Source organism: Ceratosolen solmsi, unplaced genomic scaffold, assembly GCF_000503995.2.
Source record: "Ceratosolen solmsi marchali unplaced genomic scaffold, CerSol_1.0 scaffold10, whole genome shotgun sequence".
In the NCBI taxonomy this organism is placed as follows: domain Eukaryota; kingdom Metazoa; phylum Arthropoda; class Insecta; order Hymenoptera; family Agaonidae; genus Ceratosolen; species Ceratosolen solmsi.
In genome coordinates, this window is record NW_011948412.1 from 3,517,770 (window position 1) to 3,545,471 (window position 27,702).

The window sequence follows — 27,702 nt, forward strand, 5'->3', positions numbered from 1 at the left end:
ATAAAAAATACTATATAATTATTTATTTACTTCTAAATTGATTTCGCTTATGGAAACTTAAACAAAAATTCATATTTATACAAAGGTGTTTAATTATTCGTTATATATATTAGATAATAAAAAATTGGTTTCATTTTTATCTTACTAAACAACTTTAAACACCTATAACTATCTGATGTAAAATACAGATATAACTGAGATATAATCATAAAATATATCGAAAAATATTTTCATATAATAGTAAACCTTATTTATTTTTATAACATGTAATATATTCATAACCACTTATTTTTTCATTTTTGTTAAACATTTTATTTTTTAATTAAATTAAATTAATTTAATTAAACATTAAATTTTTTATACTAAATATTTTTTTTCATTATACATAAAATTCCAATGTATAATATAATCCAATATAAAAGTCAAAATAAATTTTATTCATTTCAATCCTATAGATGAATAAATATTTTATTTCCATTCAGAATATAATTTCAGATTTATAATGTTGATTAGCTGCTTTCTATTGAATTTTTTACGTAATAATTAAATCTATAAATGTGTTTATTTGTGTAAGAATCGAGTATCGTAATAATAAAATTTTTTTTAATATTACTGAACAATTAAGATCTCTATTAATGTATATATTTTCAACTGATGGATTTTTTTTATTAAATTCTTAATGTATTACAATACATAATGATATACAAACATTATATTTAAGTATCATAAAAATATTAGATTAAATAGAAATATAATATTAAATAATATTAAATATATAATATTAAATTATATAAATATATATAAATAATTATAAATATAAATAATTATATAAATTAAATAAAATATTAGATAATATTTTTTCATTAAGTCTATAAATTATTTGTCATTGTAATTCAGTGTCATGATGTACATTCTTCATAGTTCGAAAAAATAAAATATCTACAGAGTATCGAATTTGTTTTCCATCTATTGCATGCATCGAGTTGAGCTAGGAAAAAAAAAACAAAGATATGCGAAGCGGTTCCCGTTTGCATGCTATGTTATTATTCAGCCAATCAATCCTTTATATTTTTGCTTTCGCTTGCACACAACTATGATGCTGTAATAAAAAGTAACTGTTCTTATAGTTTGTTTCTTATATTGACTAGTGTTCTCATTTATTACTCTCAATCGTATTTTTGTACATCCTTAAACCCACACAGCGTTATTTTTCATGTCTCGCAATTTGAAGAAAGACTATTGTCGACTTTACTGTAAATTTGCGCTACAATGGATATTACTGGTACGAAGTTTCATCTACTTTCCGTTAGAATAACGATTTAAATTCGTTGCAAGGAAAAGCGCAGTGTTAAATGATAAAAATTTGCTCCCTTATTTAAATAAGCTAGTAGACGCAGTATTGAGGTTTGAAATTGTCAATAGCTACTTCACTCAGCTAAGATCCTATTATTGTTCGCCTATTGATTGTTTCATAATAATAGAATATCTATGAACGCATTTAAATGCCAATAATGGGATCGAGAAATTTATTAACCATATTATGTAATTCAATTATTTTTATAGTAATATAATAAGCAATTAAAATTTATCTCATGTAAAAATATGTTATAAAATTCGTTTTTATTTTTATACCTATGTATATTATATATAGACATAATTAATAAAAATTTATAAATAATAAATATAATTTTTAATTATAAATATGATAGTTTTATGCACATATTAAATAAATAATATCCTAAAACTTTACCCTACATGTTTTATATGTAGATAGGTACATAATTCAAGTTATGTATTGTTAAATAAAATTGGTTACTTTATAAAAAATTACTAATATATTTTAATTGTCTTACGAAAGGTGAATAATATAAATAATGTTATTTTAATTGAGTAGAATTTATTATTCAACAACTAACTTCACCAGTTTGCTAAATGCTAATAATTTGTATTAAAATATGTTTAAAATATTCAATATACTCTTACAGTTTGTGTATTTCTATGAATTTTATAATAAAAAATATTAATGCATCACTTTTCTACTTAAGAACAGTAGAACTCTTACTATAAGAATATTTACAGATAAATAAAAATCCTAATTTAGCCTTTAGATTAAAAACACTTTTGAAATATAGGATTTTACATATTCTAAAGCAAATGTATTTGTACATAAAACAATAAATTTCTATTATATGTATTTAACTAAAATTTTATATTACAAGAAAACATTTTCTTTTTATAAAACAATAATAATATATATAATAATATAGTATTAGTTTTTATAAGAAAATAATTTATCTAAATTATATTATTACAATATATAATTAAAGATAAAGAATATAATTCCAATAGGATTATTTTTTTATTTTTTTCACACATCGTACAGATATAGCCATCATTTATGAAGTTAAAAAGGCTTTAACCGTATTATTATACATTATTAAATGCATTCCTTTCCTAAATCCTACTTTAAGCTTCAAGACATTCTATGTCTTCGATTAACAAATATATTAATAATAATTAATTTTCTGATAATTTCCATTCGGATGCTATAATAAAAAAATACTGAAGCGTGTTAGTGTGAAATTATTGTGCAATACTATTGCCAGTATATCAATGATATTCAATAGTATAAAACAATATATAAGAAAGTAACACATTAAATTACCATAAGACAATTTACCTTCAATGCTTTCAATGATTCTTTTCAAGTATTGATGGAACTATCTTTAAAGTGTACTAAAATGAAATAAAAAAAGCTTAATTTAAAATCAATTTCAATATCAATATAAGTATATACTATTCGCAATATAATACTGATTTAATTTTTATTACTAGATAAATTTTTGTAAGTTTGTGTTATTTTAATGATAAGAATTAAATTTCACAAATTGTTATAAAAATTAATAATGTCTAATTTAATTCTAATCTTATTAATCTTATTGATTCAATCTAATTAATATTATATATATTTATTATATACAGGTTTTTACTTTTCAAAAGTCACACTTTTATTATGCTTTCTAAGTAACAAAATGAAATTTGTACAAATTAGTATTCAGGCCTCAACAATTATATATAACAATGATGGATAAAAGAAACTTATTGAAGCTAGATAGTGTATTCAATAATTGAGTTTGTTTATAATTTGAATTAGATATTGCTTGTAAACATCGGAAGCTGTTACCAAATACAAATATTTTTGGCATAAAAATTCTTTGTATTCTGTATACTCGTGTTATATAATATTGGTCAGAAAAATTTTTCGAGTCGGAAAAAATTGAAGGAGAATTTCGGATTCCGAAATTCATAAGTGGAAATAAGGAATGCGGCGTTCATCCGTATTGGGAAGATGAAGAATGAAGAAGGGTCAGGAAAAACGGCACCGCCCGTGCGTCATATCACCGCAACACTACAGCTATGTACTCGTATGTGGGACATAGCGGAACCTGTCGTGGTCTCCCAAGATATACGCGCATGAATGCGCTTATGCGTAGGTGTGTAGATACATCTGTATGCATGCGTAAAAACACCTATAGGTCAGATAACTAACGTTGCTGTAATCTGCCTCTTTCTCTTTCTCCGGAGCCTAGTACTTTTATTTTCTCCGGAACATCAGTTTGCCGTATTCAATTTCCACTGCATTTCGGCTTCATCTTCAACTCAATTTTATTTCTATTTTGCTGCTTTCTATACATAAAATGACTTTTGAATACTTGTATCTCTATCTCTCTATCTTTTGCTTTTTTCCCAGAAATATCAACAAATTGCAATAATTAATTAATTTTTTTGTTAAACAAGAGTATTTATATCCACGATGGAGATCCTGATAAAATTAAGTTGTTTAATTTGACAAATGTAATTCCCATTTATGAAATTATAATATTTCAACAACATTTATATTTATTTAATTAAACTATTTAATTAAATTATTTAAAATAATCATCTTCTGTAATCTAATTCATCAATTATTCGAAATACTAATAAAATACGTGAAATTATTAAAAACATAACTGTGACGTAATTATTATCAAGATATACTTAAATATATTAATTTTTAATTACAATGATTAACTACTAGAACAATACACTGAAAGTTTTTAATTTATTTTAATGTATAAAAATTTGTTTGAATCTAAACCAAATTTTTATTTGGTTTATAATTACATATAATTTTATTAAAATAATTTTTCGATTACATTTTTTAAAAACAACTTAATAAATAAAATTATCTTTTTGATCTAGAAATATATTTACATACACTTAAGTATGTATCAAGGTATAACATTTTTTTATATATTTCTAAAAATAACATTAATGTAAATTATTACAATGATATAATTGTATCATTAACATACTGTAATATAATTCTTGGGACAATTTGCATTAAATTTATTATTTACGAAAAGCTATTTATAAAACTTTAAAGGTAATACATAAATTTTCTTATCAATAGATTGGATAAATAATTATTTATACCACATATTAATATAACTATAAAATAATTACAGTTATAAAAAAGAATAATTATAATTATTATTACAGTTATTATATTTATATATAGTATTTATAATATATATATATATATATATATATATATATATATATAGGTATGAGAATTAGCAATAATTAAATAGAATACTAATATAATTTATAAATGACCACACATATATATGCAAATTAACGATTATATATTAATGATTTTCTGTTATTATCAATTCTACAATCAAAATTCTATCAGTCATTAACCTACTTTAAGTCAAAGTGTATGAAAAGAGTTCCAAGAAACTATATCGTTATCTGTCTTAAATCCAACCGGGTTACTTTGAGTGAATTTGCAGAATCACCAGGTATGTACAAGTCTAAAAGTCTTCCTTAGCTGCCCACGCATTAATAGCTTTTCTATGGATATTGTCCATTAATATACTTTTCGAAAGAGCAATAACCAGTTTTAATCGTCTATTACTCCATTCCTTTGATATCCTTTATTAGTGAATCACTAGCAGGTTCCCGTACAAATTCATGTCACGGAAGCTTCTTATTGCGGTACTCTCAGTTCGTTAACGCCACTTTCTTTACACTATCTTTTTTCTATTCGCTATCCTGCCAAAGGAACGGCTCTGAATGATTTATCTCAATCGTGTATAGAAATATGCGTACACAAGCTATTTTTCATGCAAAATGTGAGCGCCTGACGAAAAACAAAGTATACTACAAGCAGGTGATTTAAAAAGAAGAATAGCAAAACTTAATTGCCGTATTCTCATGCTACGTTGACTGCGGAGTTAAATACCGAATAGAGTGCGTATTGTAATATTGTTATTTTGTTTTGCGGTTTGCTTATCTCTACACGTATGTATACAGTTTATCGTATGATTCATCATGTATTACAATATAGGTATTCTCCATCATTTATTATTTATAAGAAAAAGACATGTAAATATCATCATAATGTAGAGATTAAATATTCGTATAATACCCTCATATTATACATTATTATACAAAATCAAATGAAAAAAAATGAAAGTATTTTTTTTATACTACTTTAAACATATAAAAATATATACTAACAGTTACTATATTCTATATTTAGTTCGCGCTGATAAATATTTTTAATCATTTTGAGTTTTTCGAATCGATTCGTTTTTATCTTCAACTAAGCAATATAATGTACGTAATAAAATAATTTTTCATTTAAATTAACTTACAAATTAATATCCTATATTTTGTAAATATAATATATTCTATATTGTACAGAAAATATAACATTTTTATCTAAAAATATATGTTGATAATAAATACAAAATATCTTTTAAAAAGTCTGTTATTTTTTATTATATGTTTTTAATTAATAGATTTTCTTTAATAATATAATAAGTCATTGAAATTACTTCTTTTTCATTTAATTTTACTAATATGTAAAATCTGTAGTATTTTTAAATCATGTAAAATAATTTAAAAGTTATAATAATTTTACTAATAACTAGAACAACTACAAGTATTATAAAAAGTTAACAATCCTCGATCTGTCATAAGTTTAATCATCGCATATCTTCAAGTATTAGGGGACCATTCCTCTAAGTATTCTTTACTAGTTAACTTAATATGGTGCATACTTTTTTATAATATATATGAACATAATTCGCACGTACACATATTATGAATTTATCGCCTTTCGATAATTTGTCCTGAAATGTACGTATATATAAAATGTATTTTCATTTTTAATTATTTAATGTAATTTTAAACGTAAACTTCTTCTTCAACACTATTTGAACGAACACTTTGTATATTTATAATTTTTTAATATCAATATATATAAATATCATATATCTATGTATATATCTATATATACAGATTTTTTTAATTAATAGTTCCATACGTTCAAAAGTATAAACTATTTAAAAATAAATGATATTTATTAAAAGTAAAAATAGTATATTCTAAATGAAAAGTTTATTTTTATTTGAAAAAATTAATATAATTTTTTATATAGGTTTTATTATATGCATTTATATATACATTTAAAAAAATATTTTTAATTTTTTCTATTTATTACAATTTTTTGTAAATATTTGTTCTAAGTAATCAACTTTCTTTTTTATAGAAGATCTAAGGCTGAAAAAAATTCAGTCATAAAGAATGAACTTATAAAATATTAACGGTAACTTTAATATTAATCATAGTTTTACAATAAGAAAAATATTTGATTGTAAAAAGCTTTCATTGTAATAAATGCATTACATTCATAATATTATTAATTTTCTCATAATTGAATACCAAATACTTATAAGCAATTTTCTATTTAATTATTTCATTACTTAAGGAACCCATTCATTACCAAGACTAAAGCACTTGCAATATTCTGTTACTAAATTATAAATTATCATTTATTTATATCAAATATTAAGACTTGTTGAAAAATCGAATGTATATATTTATTTCAAAAATGAAAGTTTAATATAAAATGTAATATAATATAATTATTTCGCTTATAGTATTTAAATATAAAAAAGATGATAAAAAAAGATGAAAAAAATGAATATATAAAGATATATTTAATTTATCATATGTATTAAAATATTATTAAAAATAATTATTTAATAGTTTTATTTATTTAATAATTTTATTTAATGAAATATTAAATCGTAATTTAGAAAATCAAACAACAATAATATATGATAAAAATTTACCTAATAAAAATATAAATCATATAAATTAAAATTAGAAATAGAAATTGTCATGTATGATCTAATTACTACATAATATCATAAAACTTTTCCATAAAAGCATACATTTAGAAAATTATAAAATATATATACAATAATTTCATATATTTCATGTTTACCCAACCGTTTATGTTAAATATAATGTACATTTTACGAATCATCAAATGTCAATCTGCAAAAAAAAAACTAATTGATACATTTGTTGAGTTTTTAATAATTATAAAATGAATAATACTATTATAATCATTAATGATCATATTCGACATTTGAATTTTGTTCACTTAGCTATACTGTTATACATAATTAGCATATAAAAATATTTAAAAATTATAATACTTTTTTAATCATATACTATTGACATTTTGATATAAATTATTGATATACTATTACATAATTTATATGGTAAACAAATATTTATTATAAATAAATTTAAGTATACTTGATATTAATATTTTATATTTATAATATAAATCTAAGCTTTCGTCAAATATGCTCGACAATGATTTTATTTCAAATATAATGCCCAGTAATAAATAATTGATTATGTTTCGCAAATAAAAGTATTATAAAAAGGAATAAAAAAAACAAAAATTCGATGACAGAAACCGTATGAGCAATCACGGCCTTCCGAATAACTTCTGCAGCGATTACTATCGAAGCGGAAAGCTTACCAAGGCATGCATCGCGTGACCATGATTATATCTTACCTCCTATTTATTTACACTATATTTTATGCATTTTCTATCCTCGAAATCGGCCCTTTTTATATATATTTTATATATATGCATACAGTATTTAGAAAAACGTATTTATATAATACACAAAATTTGATAGACTTATTATATTGCTGACAAAAGACATTTTTATGTTCATACGAGGTAACATGAATTTCTCGATTCAATTTTTCAGTTGTTAAATGAAGATAATCCCTCAAAATTACTATACTTGAATATTATAATTCGAATATAATTAATTTAAAGACTCTGACTTAATATTAGTTACTACTAAACCTTCATTTAATGTATAAGCAGATATTTTTTAAACAAATTATAAAGTATGAAAAAAGATGAAACAATAAAATTAAAATAAAATAGAAATGCAAATAAAATCAATAAAGAAACGAAAACAAACTTAATGAATAGATATTGTATGATATAAATATATTGATTATATTTCATAAAAATATTATTAATTGTTTTATAAAATAGAGAACATTTAATAAATATTTTCGTAGGTACTGGCAACAAGTATTGCATTTATTCTTTATAAATATAATACTCATTCAATTTATATGATCATTTTAATATGAAATTGTAGTAATTATTCTTAAGTGTTCATAAAATAATATCTCGAAAATTTTTTTTCTATAATTCTATTCTATTGACAAAAAGCAGAAAATATAAAAAATAAAAAATAAACAGTATCTTACATACTTTAATCAATTAGTATAGAAAGTGACGTTATACTGATAAAAACGACACTATAAATAAGTATATTTTTTATCTAATTATAAGAGTTGATTTCATTAAATAAGGCTAGAACGAATTTATGTTTCCAATCATGATCTCCCTTATCCCGTTCTAATGACTCGCAAGCATCTGAGAAAATGTACCATAAAATGACAATGTTTATCTATTCACCTCATTTTGATAAGTAACAAAATTCTATAAAAAAATCCTAAAAGTAGCATGAATTATATTCTTGTCATTAAATGAGCTGCATAAAAAAAGAATTATAAAATTGTCTAAATTCAACAAACTAATAGATAAACCAATTATAATAAAAAATAAAATCCAAATTAAAAATCAATAAAGCATATTTAAACTTACTTTTAAGTGATAAAATATATTTTTACAAATAAAAATATTTTCATCTTTTTATGATTAAAAAATAATGATTTAAGCATTAACAACTTGTAAAATATATTAAGTATAAAATAATTAAATCAGTAATATTAAATAATATTAAACAACAATTATTTTATATTATATATTATATATTTATATTATATATATTTATATACAACAATTATTATTTTATAACGACTAAAAAAAATATAATCATATTTTCATCATGAAATTAATATGGAATTAATTTATTTATCTCAAGTATAAATAAATAAATACGAATATAAACAAAAATTATGAAATCATAAAATCAGAATCGATAGAACAGTTTATCAATAATGTTCATTGTACGATTATGAAGAAAATATTTTATTAAAAAAAAAACATAAAACTGATTATAAAATATTGTTACATCAGACATGAAATATATATCATCCGAGTAAATAGCTTTAAAATAAGTTTATAGATTCATTGATGTTATAAAAAACAATATTACTTTACAAATACTCTCTGTTTATAATTATTACCATAATCTTCAATATTAATATATTTTAATCAATAAATATTTGTATTATTTGTTAATCCAATTATATTTTGTTCATATACAATATACTTTTTCATTTTTTTTTTTTTTTTTTTTGGTTTAAGATAGTCTAAAATTTTATATACATATAACATTTAATTAGTTAAAAATTTATTGGTACCAAAAATTAAACGGAATTTTATTTTATAAATTATTTAAAAATTAATTTTAATTCAAATTTTGGACTTCATAGCATAACTATATTAGAAACATTTTTATTTGAAAAAACGAATTTAGTTAAATATTTTATATTTAAAATATTTTACTAGGTACTTATTTATATCTAACTTTTTTCTATTAAAAATTATTACGGAACAATTGCATTCAAACACAAACTCGAGTGAAAAAATTTATGGTTAATAAAATTACAAAAAAATTTGTAAATATCAACTAGATTTTTATCTTTATGGCGGTTTAAACGGATGTCTCTCCTTAATAACTTATGATACACAAATTATATGTAAATTTACTAAAATGATACTAGCTTAATTTTTTCTTTTTAAAAACTGGCTTTTATTTAAAATTATTCCATACACTATTCTTAACTATTATAACGGATTATTAACATAAAATGCAAAATACGTTCATCCCTCTCGCTTACCTTGTGAAAAAAGTCATAACATTTTTTCCTGTACTCGTACAAGAAAATTTTCCCATTAAAAGTTAGCAAGAAATTAACGGTAAGAAATACCTACTTCCATTAAAAATCTTCTATTTAATCTTTGTATATAATAAAATCTAGAAAAATTTGTCTAGATGATCCACAAGAGAAGGAATTGAGCCACATAAACAACTGACTTGATAAAATTATAGGTTAAGATCCGTAGTGAAAAAGTAGTTCATAAAACTTTTATTATCAATAATAAATAATGATGTTTTAATTAAACATTAGAATATAAGTAGCTCAAAACTATATTATTAATAAATTTTCAGGCACTTTTTCATTCTAGAAATCGTATTCTTGAATTTTACTAATGATTCTGAAGATCTATACCGATTAATGTTATACTTTCTTATAGACTTAAAACGACGAGCTATTATGGAAAAACAAAATTAGGTAGTTACGTTTTCAAGTAATAAACCTAGTTTTATCATGACGTTTATACTGTTTAACTATTTTAAGTATAAGGTATTAAAAATCCATATATAACAAACAAATATTGAAAAGCACATTTTCATATAAAAAATTATAGAGTATGTGAAATAATTCGAACAGCTGGCTAATTTTAGATTCGTATATCATCAAATACGATTGTTAAATATAGTTTTAATCATCTATAGGCAATTTTCATCTGTAATTTTATGATGAATAAAATTTATGACACGTTTTAGATTTATGTCTAATATTTATAACTTCTTTTTCTTTCCTACGTTTTTCAATGCGTACAACATAATCAAAATTTGCATAATTCTTTTCTAACATTTAAATATTAACAATAAACCGACTACCATAACTATTTGAACTCCATCTCTCTAAACACTTTAGTTATCAATAATGATAATTAGTAAAATTAATAAAATAATTAATAAAATGAACAAATTTACATATATTTAATTTCATGAAATCATTGGTCAAAATGTCATTCTTCAAATACTTGGGTTCTAACAATAATAAGCGCAAATCTCTGATAATACACTCGTGTTGACCCGGATTCTCCAAGCTAATATTATACTTTGAACGAGCAAGCTAACGCTCCGATTACATACCATCCGCTTGTCGACACCATAAAGGTTGAAGACACTAGTGTGCAGACTGACGAATGTGTGCGCGAAACATTATTCATCGTTAGAGGTGAAACTGAGAGAGGATGACTTTTATCGCCTACGGAGAAAGATATGCATACGCGATATCTCCCATGGACAAAGAGAGGAATAGAAATGAAAAAGAAAAAGAGGAATACTTTGATAATTTCGTTCATTAGTTTTCCACGCCAACTGTCCTCTTTCAACCTTTGCCTGTTGTTTGAATTTCTTTTGATTTGAATTAGTCGCACGAAACATTGAAAGTAATTTCCTAGAGCGTGACAAAACGCGTTAAAAATTTAGACGCTGAGATATAATTAAATAATAACTTTATTAAAAGTGTTTATTGAATTCTATTATAAATATTGTCCACTCAATATTATAATTAAGAATATAATAACTTGAAATAAAATTCCTCTTGAACATGAAGAATAATATAAATTTCGTACATAGGAACAAAATGACAATTTAAAGCAGATTAAAAATATTCGTCATTTTTATAGTTGAATAAAACTAAATATTTGTTTATTAAAATATTTTAAAAAATATATTTATTTGATTTCCAATTTATAAAAGTTCATATGTAAAATGCGCGATAGAGTATAACTATTAAATACATTATATTTCGGTAGGTTTTTCTTTAACATTGTTTACACGTTAATGATTTTTAGGGAAAAATATTTTTAGGAAATATAAAAATTTATTATTTGCTCTAAATTTCTTGAAGAAATAATATGTTTATAATTAGGTGCTATCTTATTTATACTTTTTGTCTAAGAATTTTCAAAAAATGAAAATATTAAAATATTATCTTTCTAAGAATAGAAATTATCAATTTTGTATACTCTTAAATATTTTATAAATATCAAAATTAAAATTACATTAACTAAAATAAAAATTTATGAAACAATTTTGTTTATTCAAAAAATCCTTAACGATAAAACTTCATAAATAATATGTAATTTGAATTTAATCAAACTTCTCTTAGAAATATATATAACAAATGATAATATAGAATATTTTAAGATACAAATAAAATTTGTAAAGGGCAAAACACGGTCTTAAAATCAATTATAGAGGAAAAATGTTTAAAATAGTTTATTGCAAATATTATTGCGTAACATAAAATACGATTCATTTATTAAACTTAAATTTATTTGTACGTCTTATAAATTATTTCTAAATACATTATTAAAGGCGCATAAGGAATATAATAAAATTAATTTAAAAGCAATAAATTTAAATCTCTTACCCATTTTAAATTCTCTCTAGGCTTTGAATAACATATGAGTGTAATAAGTGTTTGTGCATATACACGTCGAATTATACACTTCCTTTTCATTACTTATTGAAATATTAGACTTTCCATTTTTATCTTCTGCTCTCTGAAAATATTCATTTTTTAAATATAATTATTTTACTATATAAACTATCTAAAATTTTAGATTTAATTAGTTTAAATAAAATATATATAATTTACTTCCTTGTGATAATTTCTTAACTATTATAGTGTTTTCATAAAGATTAATAAATCCATCTCAATTGAAAATATTTTTGAATATAAAAATTAGAATATTAAAATTATATTACGTAATTGAATGTAACAACGAAAGAAAATACATGATATTTTCTTTATATTTATATTTTTATTGTACTTTATAAGGTAACATATTAATTCTAAAGAATATTAATTACAATTATCATAGAATTTATACTTATCAATGTGTTGTAACTAATATAAAGGATTTACAATTAATGTACATTTAGAGAAAATGGCGTTACAAAATATAACAGAGTTATATACATGGTTTCCATATATTATTCTAATTAGAAGACATGAATATATTAAGTATATTTATGTATTTATATTTATTTAAGACTACCTTTTTCTATTTATTTTGTTTTATTATATAAATATTATATATTTATTTTATTTATTTATACAATATTAAAAAAATAATTTTTATGTATAAATATATGTATATATATTGCGTTAAAAAATATATCATAAAAAATTTAATAACCTGAAAAATAAATGTAATATAACAATTTGTCGTAGAAATAATGTTCTTAACTTATATAGTAACTGCATTATAAAAAATAATTTTCATTTACGTAATCAGTTTTTATATACAAAATTAAAGTCGTTTGTTAATAATATGTACGAATATATTTGTATAATCATAAAAATAGCATATTGATTTTAATAAAAAATGCATATTATAAATTTTAAAAATATATTTTTAATTTTTACTAATATATCATACTTAACTCACAAAAATAGCAATTATTGAAACTTTCTACGTAAATAATATAGAAAAAAATTAAAAGAAATTAATTTTGAAAATTAATTTTGAAAATTAATTTTGAAACATTATATGTAATAATGAAAATAATACTGCATATAAGAAACATAAGCATAATCGATAAATAAATATTTTATGAAATTAGTATTATAAAATTTGAAATAAATGAAATGTAATTACTAATAGAATTTTTATGTGTACAAACATTTTAAAAATACAGTAATATTTGACTATTAAACTATTATAAGTATTATGTAAAATATAAATGTTTTTATATTTTATCAAATATAACTATTAATAGGTTATTGATATCTAAACTTGTTATACTTATATTATAAATTTATAACAATAGATTTTTATCAATAAAATTATATAAAATATTGTAAATCTCATTAATTATTATAAATAGAAATCCCTTATTTTAATTTTTATATTTAATTTAGACATAACTGATAATTTATTTTAATTGTTATTTTTATGATCTTTACGAGGTTAAATCGTTTTGAAAGCTAATTGTAAGCGCAAATTAATGTAAATCTAATAAATTTATTAATTTAATATTAAATAATATACGTAACGTATTAAACAATATCTACTGTGTATTTCAAAACAAGAAATCATTAATAAAACAACTTCATTTGGTAATTTAAAAAAAACGAACAAGTTTTAATAATTCTAAACTTATTATGACAAACATATGTGATATTACCTTTTCTTCTCTGTCATTGACGCATATTGTTTATATCCAAACAGACACGCGTTAGTAATCGATAGAATATCTTGATCGATCAAGTATTTGAAGTATATCCAATCTACTTCTCATTCAACGGGTTCTCCTCGTTTCTTCTCTCTGTCGTAACGTTTCAAGTCCTGCAGTTGTTCTTTTTATCAACAACATATCTCAGATTAAAGTAATGACAGTAGAAGGAAGTGATATGAATATCTTTTAATGAAGTGCGGATACGAAAAATCCTTTATTTTTAAGAGCGATTTAAATTACTTATTAATAAATGTAAGTTTTATTATATGGATGTTATATTTCACTGGGTTTTTTTTTTATTTTTTTTTCTATTGAGAAATACTGTACAAGGTTTCACTGACTTTGTTTTTATACTTTGCATAAATTGAAAGTTGAATGCTTCTTATAATAATTCAAATATTTTCTCTTAGGAATAATGATAATTAATATAATTTTTCAAAAAATATATAAAAATGTTGAGGCAAATCGTGTTTTATGGTATTATACTAATATTAAAAATTTAATTCATAAAATCAAAATAATTATTTAATATACATTAAATAATTTGAATTTTCTTTTTTGATTAAATAATATTTATTTAAGAATGTAATGAGTGTTAATCATTCACATTTATTTTTTGATCATTCTACACTACTTTCACGTGTTATCGTTTAGTCTTCAAGTGAAATCCTTTAACTTCTTTCTGCCATCTAAGTCTGCTGGAGTCTTGTCGACCTTTATAAACAACACAGTTAATCTCTCTTCTCGACCCCCTTTATACCAAGTCAATAATTTATTCCTCTTTTCGTCGGTATTGAATAGACTCATAGATTTGTACTTGATTTCGAATGTCCCAGACCTTTTACAACTTTCAGTCACAACTTGTCAACCTATTTTATTATTACTAATTGAATTTAACATTTGCAGTTGAATTTCCAGTAATTTACAATATCTGTAATTATTTGTGTACTATATGAAAATTATTTATAATAAAATTATATATCAATTATTATATAAAAATTATAAATATCTCAAGGACATTATATTAGTAATTAAAAAATTCGTCTTTGCATTTTTACATGGAATAAACTTTTGTGCCCGAGTCTAAAATCTTCTTGTTCCATAACAATTACGACAACTATTAGCATTACAAGCTGATTAATACTAATATCGAGAAGCTTCTCTTGAATCGTCGAATACAACGTGCAACAGTCATCTTCCCTTTTTTATTTTAAACTCTCATCGCCTAATCTCGTGAATATCGATAACCATAACGTAACCCACGGCAATTACAAGGCCAAAGTATTTATCATCAGCCTCCCCTAGATCCTAGCAACGACTGCGTCCCCCAATCTTATAACAATCCGCAAAATCAGGATTTTACCCAACAATCCAGCGATCGAGCTCTAGAGACGTGGTGTCCTAGCCACGAAGAGCTTAGACTAGAACTGAAGCTGCGTCGCGAGCGAAGAGCACGCCCCCGATGTGGTTGCCGTTTCTCCGCGGTCTTACCTATACTTGTGATACTTGCCTCTCTAGCGGCTTTCCCGCCATTTAATATAGTGGGGGTTTCAATTGCTCGATCCCTTCTTTCGCACTTTTCCCGCCTCAAGTGTGCTTCTTCGCTTTTGTTTTCCTCCGTCCTCCTCGTATTTTGTACGCTTCCCACGCGCCCAGTGTCGTCTCGGCCAAATGTAAAACTGTGTTACTACTTGTTTACGTGAATCCACAGCTCGTAGTAATTACTACTCGATTGTTTCCTTTTTTACTTGCGAAGCCAGATAGCGTGGGATCAAACTAAGACTATTGTGTAGGCGTGCCGACACATTGATGAAAATGTCACTCCAGTATAGTTCTCAATGACTTTTCAGAGATCATGGGGTTCCGGAATCGTGGGGGAAGCTCAGCGCGTACTTTCATCTTGAATGCGCTGTTGACCGAATTGCCATCTGCTCCAGATGCGCCTTAAGTAGCTCAGGGAAGTGTCAGGTATAACAGTAAAGCATGAGTGACATAAGCTTGTATTGACAATTGACTAAAAAGTCAATTATTAAATCAAAATACTTGAAAAGTAGCTTTTATCGTGCAATATTTTTACTTTAACAAATTAAAAGTTTTTGATTTGAAATAAAAAATCCTTTACTAGAGAGAAACTTATTTCACTTAGCGCAAAAATAGAAAAACGAATTAGTTTAACATTCAATAATGTCCAATTTAATAAATTTAGGGAAATCCAATCAATAGATACCTCTTTAATTTGTAATTAAATAATTTTATAATTTATAGGTAAAAAATGTTTATTATTTTCAAAAGTTCTATGCTCACTCTTTACTTAAAAAATATAATTTTATTCAAATTTCTTTTAATATATTTTTCATGTATTGAAATTTGCATTTAAATAATTCAAATATTTCAAAATTCAATAATTCAATAATTAATGCTTTTCATAATAAAGTTGTGAATCAATACAATTAATGTATTAAATTTATATCATTTATGCCAAATAGGAAACTGCAAGTCATCCAAAAACTATAAACTGAAAATGAAGTAAATAAATAATAAGATTAATGATAACAATAAAAATAACTATACAAAATATAAATTGTATTTATATATTTGTAACTAATATTCCATTATGCATTTATGTAATTTATGTGACTATAAATCCGATATACATAGCTTACCTCATTACAAAATTGGTTTTTTTAAATAACTTACTTCATTTGTAAATAAACTCAATAAATTTTATATTTTATTTATATTGTATAAATATAATATAAAAAAAATTGTCTTCTATTATATTAATACATAGATTTTTTTATTGAGCTATTTGAATTGTGACTAATTTTTTGCGCTAAATGAGGCTAGTATATTGATCGATGGATCTTTAACTGCTGTATTACAATTAATGTAGTTTTCATTACACATCCTTTACTGACATTTTTTAAAACTATTTTTATTTCTTTTTTATGTGTCGGTCTTGTATAATAATAACAATTATATGGAATTTATTTAATGATTTTAATTTAATATTAATCTGCAAGTATGAAAGTAGTTTATCAAAATATTACAAAAATACTAGAATATTTTTTACTTAATGTGATTATAGGATAAAAAATTATCTTAATTACTAATCCAAAGCAATTTTGTTTAATAAAATTATAAAAAAATATTTATGTACGAACGTATTCTTCAAAACTTTTAATAAATATTAAAAATTAAATTATTATTATTACAATCATAATGAAAAAATTTTTATATATTTGTTTTCATTTATAACAATTAGAATATGTGTAATTAATATTATTTTTAAAAATACCCATAATAAAACACAATTGATTAAAATCTATTTTTCATACTTTAGAGATTATAGTATAGTTTAAAAAAAAAAAATTTGGAAAATTATTTAAAAATAACATTATTTCAATTTCTTACTCAATATCCTACCAATAAGATCATTAAAATTAAAAGCAAAGCAATACTAAATCTAAAATACATACCTTAAACAGTGTATTTGTTTAAATAGGCATTAATTGTAGTTATTTATAATTACTTCATAAATGTTAAGAACAAAACATTTTTTCAAAAGTGAATTTTAAATTTATATAAACGAGGACTTACTGTAAACTGGACAACTGCTTACACGCTGATACTAACAATAACCCTACAATTCTAGATCACAGTAGAGTGATATTCATAAGCGTATAATCGTAAGACTATGCAATTTATGTATAATTATAAAAAAACGAGCTAAATAGAATAAAATAATATAGCGCAATTATAATTACGGTAAATATCGTGTTAAATACCGAATATGTACTGAAATTAATTGAAATAAAATTCTGTTACTGTAATAAAAAAAAAATAAAAAAAAAACAGTATACGACAATAATCTAAAAAGAATAGTTTTAAAAAAATGACATACTGCTTTATCTTTAAAATTGGTTATTATTTATTCCTTTATTATATGTATAAAGATATTTTTCCATTCAATTAATAGATGGTTGTAGAAATTATAGGTAACGTCAATAAAAAGATATAAACGTAGCAAATTTTAAGTAATTTTCTTTCTAAAATTGCATAAATAATTATATATTTATCTAATTTATAATTTATTAAAAATTTTGTTCAATTAAGTTGTCAGTATTTTTACAATTACGTATAAACTTAAATGTCTATTAATTAATGGGAAATAAAATAATTGTAGCTTTATGTTTAATATTTAACAAGTATATTGTATAATATTTCATATAACCTACAATTTATATTATTTATCAATTGTAATATATAATGTAATATATATATACACACAATATGATTAATTATATAATAAAAGTTTATTAAAATAAATTAAAAGAATATACTATTTTAATAGGCAAATTTATTTATCAACAATAAAAAAATCTCATATAAAAAAAAATATATTCTAATATTAAAAATAATAACTAATACAATAAAGTTTTAATTTAGATAGATAATTAGATAGCTAATTATAAATGTATTAATTAGATTTTTTCATAATCTCTTATAAAGTACTTCATAGAACATAAATGAAGCTTATTGTAAATATATTTGAAACTTAATTATTAATGTTAACGATTGCTATAAATATTAATCTATAGAATGATTGTCTTCAATTATTTTCTTTAAATGTTCATATTAGTTCGTGGTTAATATTTAATGTTTGCTATTATTAATACTATCTTTATAAACTAAATTTTTAAATTTTAAAAATTATATTAAAGAAAACGATTCATACAGGCGAAATTAGCTCGAATAATTAAAAATAAATAAAAATATGAACAGTATGTGATAGTAATGAAAGGTAATTGAATTACTTTGATTTTGCATTATCCATGACTGTACTTACTAAAATTCCTCTAATACAAAATTTATTTAAATTATCCAATCCAGTATAATATCTAAAGAGTTGTCCACTTAGACGTACTTGAATTTTAACCAACGTTATCATAACAATAAAACAAACTGTCTATACATCAATGATCAGACCGTTATCGTCTAGCATTTTTAAATTTTAATACACGTTTAAATTTCATACGACCGTTTAAGTGGAACACAGAGATGACCTTTGCATTCACAATAGAATTTATGGTTCGATATATAAGGCACCTTATATATATATATATATATATATATATATATAAATAAATTTTATTTGACGGATTCCACAATCTGAATAATTTGATAAAATATAATTTATTTAAACATGTATCAGCATTGTACAATCATTGTAAAATATAATAATTTTTTTATTGCGCAAATTGAATTATAATAGGTTATTTTTTAAACTATAAATTTATTTTAAAATACTAATTTTGCGAGATTGAATTAACGACAAAATTAAGAATTAATCACAAAATTGAAAATTTACAAAGTAATATGCTACATAACTATTTTTGACATCGTATATTGATATAATATATTTTATAAAGTATATAATAATAAAACAATGTGCCAATAAAAGAAAATTAAATACTAAAATTAATCATACATATTTTATCACAATACGTATTCCAGTTCTTGTAATTGTTAAGATTTTTTAATATTTTAGCAAACAGCTTAATTTTACTTACATAAGGTATGAAAGTGAAATTTGTTAAAAATAAACGAATTCGAAATTTTCTAATTAGTTTTTATTTAAAATTAATTTAAAATGGGAAGAACAAGTTATTTTATTATGCCAAATATATTCCTTTAATAAAGCCTATATATATATATATATATATATATATATATATATATATATATAATTGCAGCCTTGCATTAACCTCAAAGAAATATTTAACAACAATTTAAATATTTATTTATATTATATGTTATTAAAAACATATATTTAATATTGAATAGCACATTGAAATTTAAAACACTTTTTAAATAAGAAATGGCAGAATCATAATCTTCTAATAAAAATTGCAAATATTACACATTATAGTCTACCTAATATGATAGGTAATAAATTTTAAAGATAATTAAAATGGTTTAAGTGATGTTATTTATATTTTCAGTTTTTTTATTTAATATTACATTTCATAAATTAACCACGCATAAATTATTGAACCGTTCTAATTACTAAGTTCTAATACAAAGAATAAATTTCATAAATAATAAAATTTCGGTTCCATCTATGCTATTTGTGTCTTGTTATATTTTAATTTGTTACATCGTATTGATATCGATTACTGCGGTATTCTATATTTTATATATCATATTTTTTTGAAATATATAAATGAAATTTTATTAATATTATATCAAAATGTTTTAATTATTAATAACATAATGGTTATCAGACCATATAAATTAAAGTTAAATTAGTTATTATTTGTAATTTTTTTTTTATGGAATAAAATAATTGATTTTATTTATTATTATTAAATAATTTATTTACTTAAATAATTAATTATATGTATATTAATCCATTCACATTGTATTTCAATTTGAAAACAAAATAAGAAAATCATAAAAATTAAAAAATTAAACTGAAAAATGCGATTAAACGAATGAAATGAGAAGACGATAAAATTTGTATGAATAGACAATCTGGTATCATTAAATAAGGAAATTACAGCAGGTCTTTTAGAATACTTAATTAAACATCCTGTTCTACATTTTCCACGTTATTAAATTACTGTAAAATTAGTCATTCCTTCTAATATTAGTATGAATAATAACATTTTTTAATTATATATCATTTAAATTGAAAATAAAAACTGAAAATAAATGAAAAAATATTTATTTACTTAATATAAATTTTTCTTATACCACTAATTTATATTTATGTTAATTTACTTATTCATTTATCTTATTATTAATCTATATTATGATACATTATAATTAATAAAATTATTAACTATATATAAAGCAATAATATATAAAAATATACAAACAAGTAATAAATAAAATAGTAATATATTAGTTTAAAATATGTTTACTATTGATAATAAATATATCATTTGTACGTTAATATATATAATACATATAGAATAAACTTATAATCGACATTATAAATTTAGAAAATAATAAGCCTTCACTTTTCCATCTAGAAATTTGGATACCAATAGAAATAGTGACAATGTAGAATACTATTGATTTTAGTAATTTTTAGTATATATTTAATTAATTTGCTTAAATTACCAACATATACATTATAACAATTAAATTACGCATTTGGAAATCGTGAGGTAAGTTTTATTCTATAAGCTAAAATAAATTATAAATGATGAAAAATCTAACTAATTATTCGAATTAATTAATTTTACTAATTATAATTTTGGAAACATTATACTAGACAAGTATTAATAATGCAATAAAAATAATAAATTTCAATGATTATATCGAAATTATCTATTAATTCGAATCTACTTCACTGTAAATAATTTGCATGTCTTTTAGAGAAATACTTTTAACTTGTTTGTATTTTTTTTTTTTAGGGAAATTTGAAGGGAAAATTTCTGAACAAAAACATATCTTAGTATAAAAATAAATTAACTAAATAAATTTAAATTGATTCTATTATAATTATTTATTTTTAATTGTGTACATATTTAAAAAATATACTTTCCAAAGCAATAAAATATATAATGAAGTTTTATTTGAATTATAAAAATATCCAACAAAAATATTTTTAAATATCAAATCAACATAAAATAGACCATAAAAATAACAATTTATCTGAAACATCTTTTTGAAGTGTATGTTATGAGAGATTAAAATATATAATGAATCCCTAATAATAAAGATATCTAATAAAATATATTAGTTTTAAATTTGGACTTTTATTGCAAGAAACCGTTCAATATCTGATAATATAACAAATGAAGTTTCATTTTTAAATAAATTTGAATAATTTAATACTATTTTAATAACAGGCTCCGGCTTATATACTGCCTATCTGCAAATACAACAAAATGCTTAATAAAACAAATACATAACTGTATACATAATTTTATGAAAGCGTATGTTTACCAATGTATACATAACATATGATTGTATCTACAATGTAATATGTGCACGTGTACAGTGTGAATTTATATATTATTAAATATATATATATATATATATATTGTATTGACAAAATACTCCTATAACTAAATGTACTTTTAATATTTGTATGAATTTAAATATATTTAAGAGCTTCTAAGAGTATGTTAATGATAAAATGTCAATAGTAATTCAGTATGATTATCAACTTTCAGATTCTTTAGGGTTGAAAAGAATAATAAATTCCATACGATAAAACTCGGTCAGTGAAATTAGGAAATGATGTATCAAAGAGGAGCGGATATTTCATCTTATCCCTAAGTAGAATTAAATCAGAATTCAGGAAATGAAGAATCTAGACTCCTTTATAGTCGGAATTCTTAAAACTAAAAAAACTACAAACATTATCACCACTTGTACTATTTGTGATCTAGAATGCTTGGTAATGCTGCTTGGCATATTTGCCATCTATGTCAATTAACCAAGACGCGAAAAAATCAGTTCTGTTGGCTGCTCTTGAAATCACTCAGCAAAATTTACGAGTTCTCTAAATGGTGAAATTATACAACTATAAAGCTTATCAGACTCATTAATATGGAAATGTTGATGACGATCCCAAGTGAATATCTTACAAACGAATGTCTACGACTGGATATTGAATAAATAGGTAGGCTCATTGAGTAGCAGCAACTGAATTTAATAATAAAAACATGGATTATATTGCTAATATGATTATGGGTAAAAGGGCGTTATTTAATCTCAAGCAGAAGCATTCCTGATCCATAAGAATATATGTCGTAATGCTGGTTCAGTTAGGTTATTTTTTAATAAATCCATTCCAACCTTTTCACAACGTTGATTCTAACAAATTCTCTTTTACATAATACTACAGTAAAATTGTGTTTATATAATTTTCTGTATATAAACAGAAATCTTTGTTTACATAATTTTAGACTTTTTGTTTCTATATTTTGATTAAATAATTCTAGATCTAAGGTTTTTATATTTTCTTTATAAAACTGTAGACTGTGTGTTTCAATATTTTATACACGTAATTATATTGAGTATAATGATATTAAGCATAAGTATGTCTGTTCGTAAATTCTATACAAGCTAGTTTTATCATATTTATTTTAGTAGGATCAAATATATTATTTATTTTTATAGAAGATTTTTTAGTATTCATTGCAAATGTTTAAAGAAAATTAACTTATAAAATACGTACGTATGGAAATTCACAGCTACAATCGTTTCCTTTGATCAACATAACAAAACTCCACACCATCACCCACTTTAATTACATTTAAGTATCTAAAACCGTACGACCTTAAACGACGTGAGCTCCATGCGGTTGATGTTACAAATTTCAAGTCTACATAATAAATAACAATTTCAAATATATTATTAAATTTTAAAAACTGTATTTTATAATAATATAAGTCCAAACAAATTTGTAATATTAAAAATTTTGAAAATTTTATACAATTATTAGTTTTTATACATAAATCGAACGTAGATTATTTTGTTTGATTTTCTTGGAGATGCCTTCAAATTGAAATAAATTAATCTTATTATTTAAATAATAATTTTAAAATATATAAAGGCAACGATTCTACTATACATAGAGTAACGTATGTGAATAAGACACTTATATTCTGTGCCACAATTACGATCACACTAAACACACGCGCTTGCATCTATGTCGGAAAAGATATTATTTTTAAGCATGAAAAATAATCAAGACGTGGCACATCATTTTCTATAACGAATCGAGCATTTTTATAAAATTCAAAAGAAATTGGGGAAACAATTGCAATCGGAAAATCATTGCCGAACTCAAAAACAATTTTCACTAATCAAATGTCACAGGTAGATAATTATCACGGCATTGCATGTGAAATCACGGAAGGCACTTCACACTCAACCGCTGACAAGGCCATGAAATCAACTATAAAAATCTGATAAAAAAAATTGTAATAATGTGCATTACTCATATAACAAAAGGTAAAATGAATAAATAAGAAAAAATCATTGAATATATATTTGTTTATGCCTTAATACGCTTTATTTACAAGTAAATATATTATATCAATATCACTGTTATAGCTGTATAATCCTCAGATACACAAGTAATAACAAATAATTTGTTTCTTATAGGATAAAATATATCGATGTCAAAATTTTTTTCAATATTATACCAACTATTTCATTTTTTTTTTCTGTTGATTAAAACAGAAAAATTACAAATAGGATAGAGCTTAAATCTATTTCTATATAAACTTATGCCAAACATACTTTTATTTTATTATATGTATTATTTGAATAAAAATATGTTTTCAAACTGAATTACTTCTTTATTTAAAATCACAAATAATTATAAACTCAAAAAATGACAAACGAATGTAGTTAAATAGTCTTTCTTAAATATAAAAAAAAATTTATAAAAAACATATATTAAACATTGTTACTTTAAAAAATATAAATTTTCTGATTTTATTAGAAATTCAATGAATGATATGATTGAAAATAATTTAATGTAATAAAGTAGTAATGATTGTTTTCAAAATATAAATAATGTACATTGTTTATTTCAAAAGTAAAATAAATGAAAAACCAAATAACGCAAAAATTAAAACCAGATTGAAATTTGTATTTCTGACTCATATTCGTTTAATATTTTTGTTTCATATTACTAAAAGTTCGTGATAATTATTCGCAAATTTATTTCTTGTTTTTTATTTAGAATTTACCTCTTTTAGTTCGACATATATATAATTTTTCCGCCAATTTCAATATTTATTATATTGAAACTTTCAACTATTCTATATTTTCGAACCACATAATTTTTCTGCTAAGTACTGTTTAACTAAATGTTTATACTTTTTTTTTAAATATTACAAAATCGCAATAAAACTATATTTTGACAAAATAACACAAATTTCATGTTTAGCTTATATAATCAAGCATTAATTCAATAAAATATTCGGAAAAATAATAATAAAATATTTCAAAAATAATTTGCATATAATACAAAGTAAAATTAAATATAAATTATTTGAAACTTATCGGATTTGACAATTCGTATCAACATTTAATTTTGTATATATGCATTATTTATATTCAACATAATTTTTTATTTATATAATATAGTATAATTTTTAATATTTGTATTATCTATATATAGCATATATTTTGACTATAAATTCCTTTCCAATGTTCACAATTTTAAGTTATATCAGTCTTTCTGATTATTAGAATCCGTACTATTATATTAGAATACATCCGTATTACACGAATATTTTCATTTTCTTTATATTGAAGTGAAACATGTTTCATTCTTCTTGACAGGCTCAATATGCGAATATTTAAATAACTTTTTTAATATTAGAAAAATTGATAACTATTTTGATACAATTAATTCAGTAACATCCTAATTTATTTTTATTTACCGATTTGAATAATATTTCCTGAGCGATTAAAAACATTTATTTTGTTAACATTTATTAATAATTACATATATAATCATTGCCGTAGTTATATAAATTTAACTAATTAATAAATTGAAAAATTAGTAAAAATATTGATAATACATACTTAATCTTGAATACAAAAACTAATTAGTGCATTTAAATATAAATTTTGTAAATAATTTCAATTTCAATATACTGATTAGCCTGTCATTTATTTAATTCTTTCGGTGCTAGTGTAAAAAATCATATTTGGAAATAGATTTATATACACCAGTCTTGTATAATAAAATATGTTAAAATTTAAATTAAATACATTAATCCCTCAGTACAACGAAGCATTTTTTCTATTATATTAAAAAATAAAGTAAACAAAAATAATCATAAAAATTGGACTTAAAATTATATATTTATTTGATACAATAAAATACCATATTTATTTATTTTAATTATAATTATTTTAATTTAAGTATCATTTGCTGATGAATTATATAAAAAAAAAATACTTGTATTTTATTTAGAAAAATAAGTAGAATCATTAAAGTTGATAATGAATGATGGAGATAATAAAAATGAAAATTATTATTATTTTTAATTATATTATTTTCTTAATACACCATTTAGCATATGGCTTTAAAATTTTATGATATATATAATCAAAAATAAAAAGGATTAACATTTCTGTAATTAATTTGATCAAATAAATATATAATTAAGTTGACACTACAAAAAGGTAACAGTTATGCTTAAATTAAGAAAAAAAAACTAAATTAAAAATAAAGTAGACGAAATGCTGCATACAACTTCTGGGCATTTATACTTGAAAAATCTAGGCAATACAATATTCTTCACATATTTAATGTATGCAAGTTCAGAATTACTTATTAATTACAAAAACAGTTACTTTATTTAACTTTTTCAATAACACTGTACATAGTTACTTATAACTCTCCATATTATGCCAATAAAATTAATTTATAAAAGTTTTAAAATTATTTTATAGTTTCAATATTGCCTTTTATATATAATATTAAGTTTACTTTTATATAACAAAATATTTTCAAAATATTTCAATTTAATCCAAACCATTCATGCCCATTTTCATTTAGTAAATTCAGTTAGAAAACATTAAAAAATCCTTATTTGTTAAAAAGCTAAAAATTATCCAACATATACGCTTATACGTACATAATATTTATGGCATCCTGAATGTCTCCTACCAAGAAGCACCAAAACGGGCGCCACAACTGTTACAGGTTCATTACATAGATCGGCAACTTTTTTGTTTAATCATTTTATATTAATAATATGTAAAATATTTAATTATACATTTCTTTTTATACAAACATTATTAGTATATAGTTAAATTTTTAACTTTTTTTTATAGTTTTAAAATATATGTTCTTAACGTTGATTAACAATATTAATACGTTATTATAAGTATGCGTTCATCCAAAATCGTATCCACAGTGAAGAACAATTTTTTGAAAGGCCTTAATTTTTCATTTCACTAAAATTAAGAATTAAATTTAAAACAATTTTTTCCTTAATATTTAACTTAATAAGAAAGAAATCTGTAATTTAGTTAAGATACAAATTTATTTGTGAAATCAATGAAACAAAATAAGTCATTGTCTTGATAAAAAAGAAATCTTAGCATAAATCAATCTACTTATCTAATGTTATTCTATATTATTCTATTCAATTTAAACTTGGTATAAAAATTATACAAAATTTTATTTTAAAACACAATATATAATGGTACGAATGATCTAAAAATAAAAAAGCTGACG

General features: G+C 21.8%; 1 protein-coding gene across 1 annotated transcript in view; it reads right to left on the reverse strand.

Annotated features, from left to right (window-relative positions):
- LOC105367458 (uncharacterized) overlaps positions 1-14,705 on the reverse strand; it is a 34,238-nt gene extending 19,533 nt beyond the window's left edge. Inside the window, exons 1-2 of the mRNA XM_011506183.1 lie at positions 14,415-14,705; positions 12,652-12,784 (exon numbers count right to left, since the gene is read on the reverse strand). The gene's annotated coding sequence lies outside the window, so the exon portion shown is untranslated. The remainder of the gene's footprint in view (positions 1-12,651; positions 12,785-14,414) is intronic.
- Positions 14,706-27,702: the final 12,997 nt, after the last annotated feature.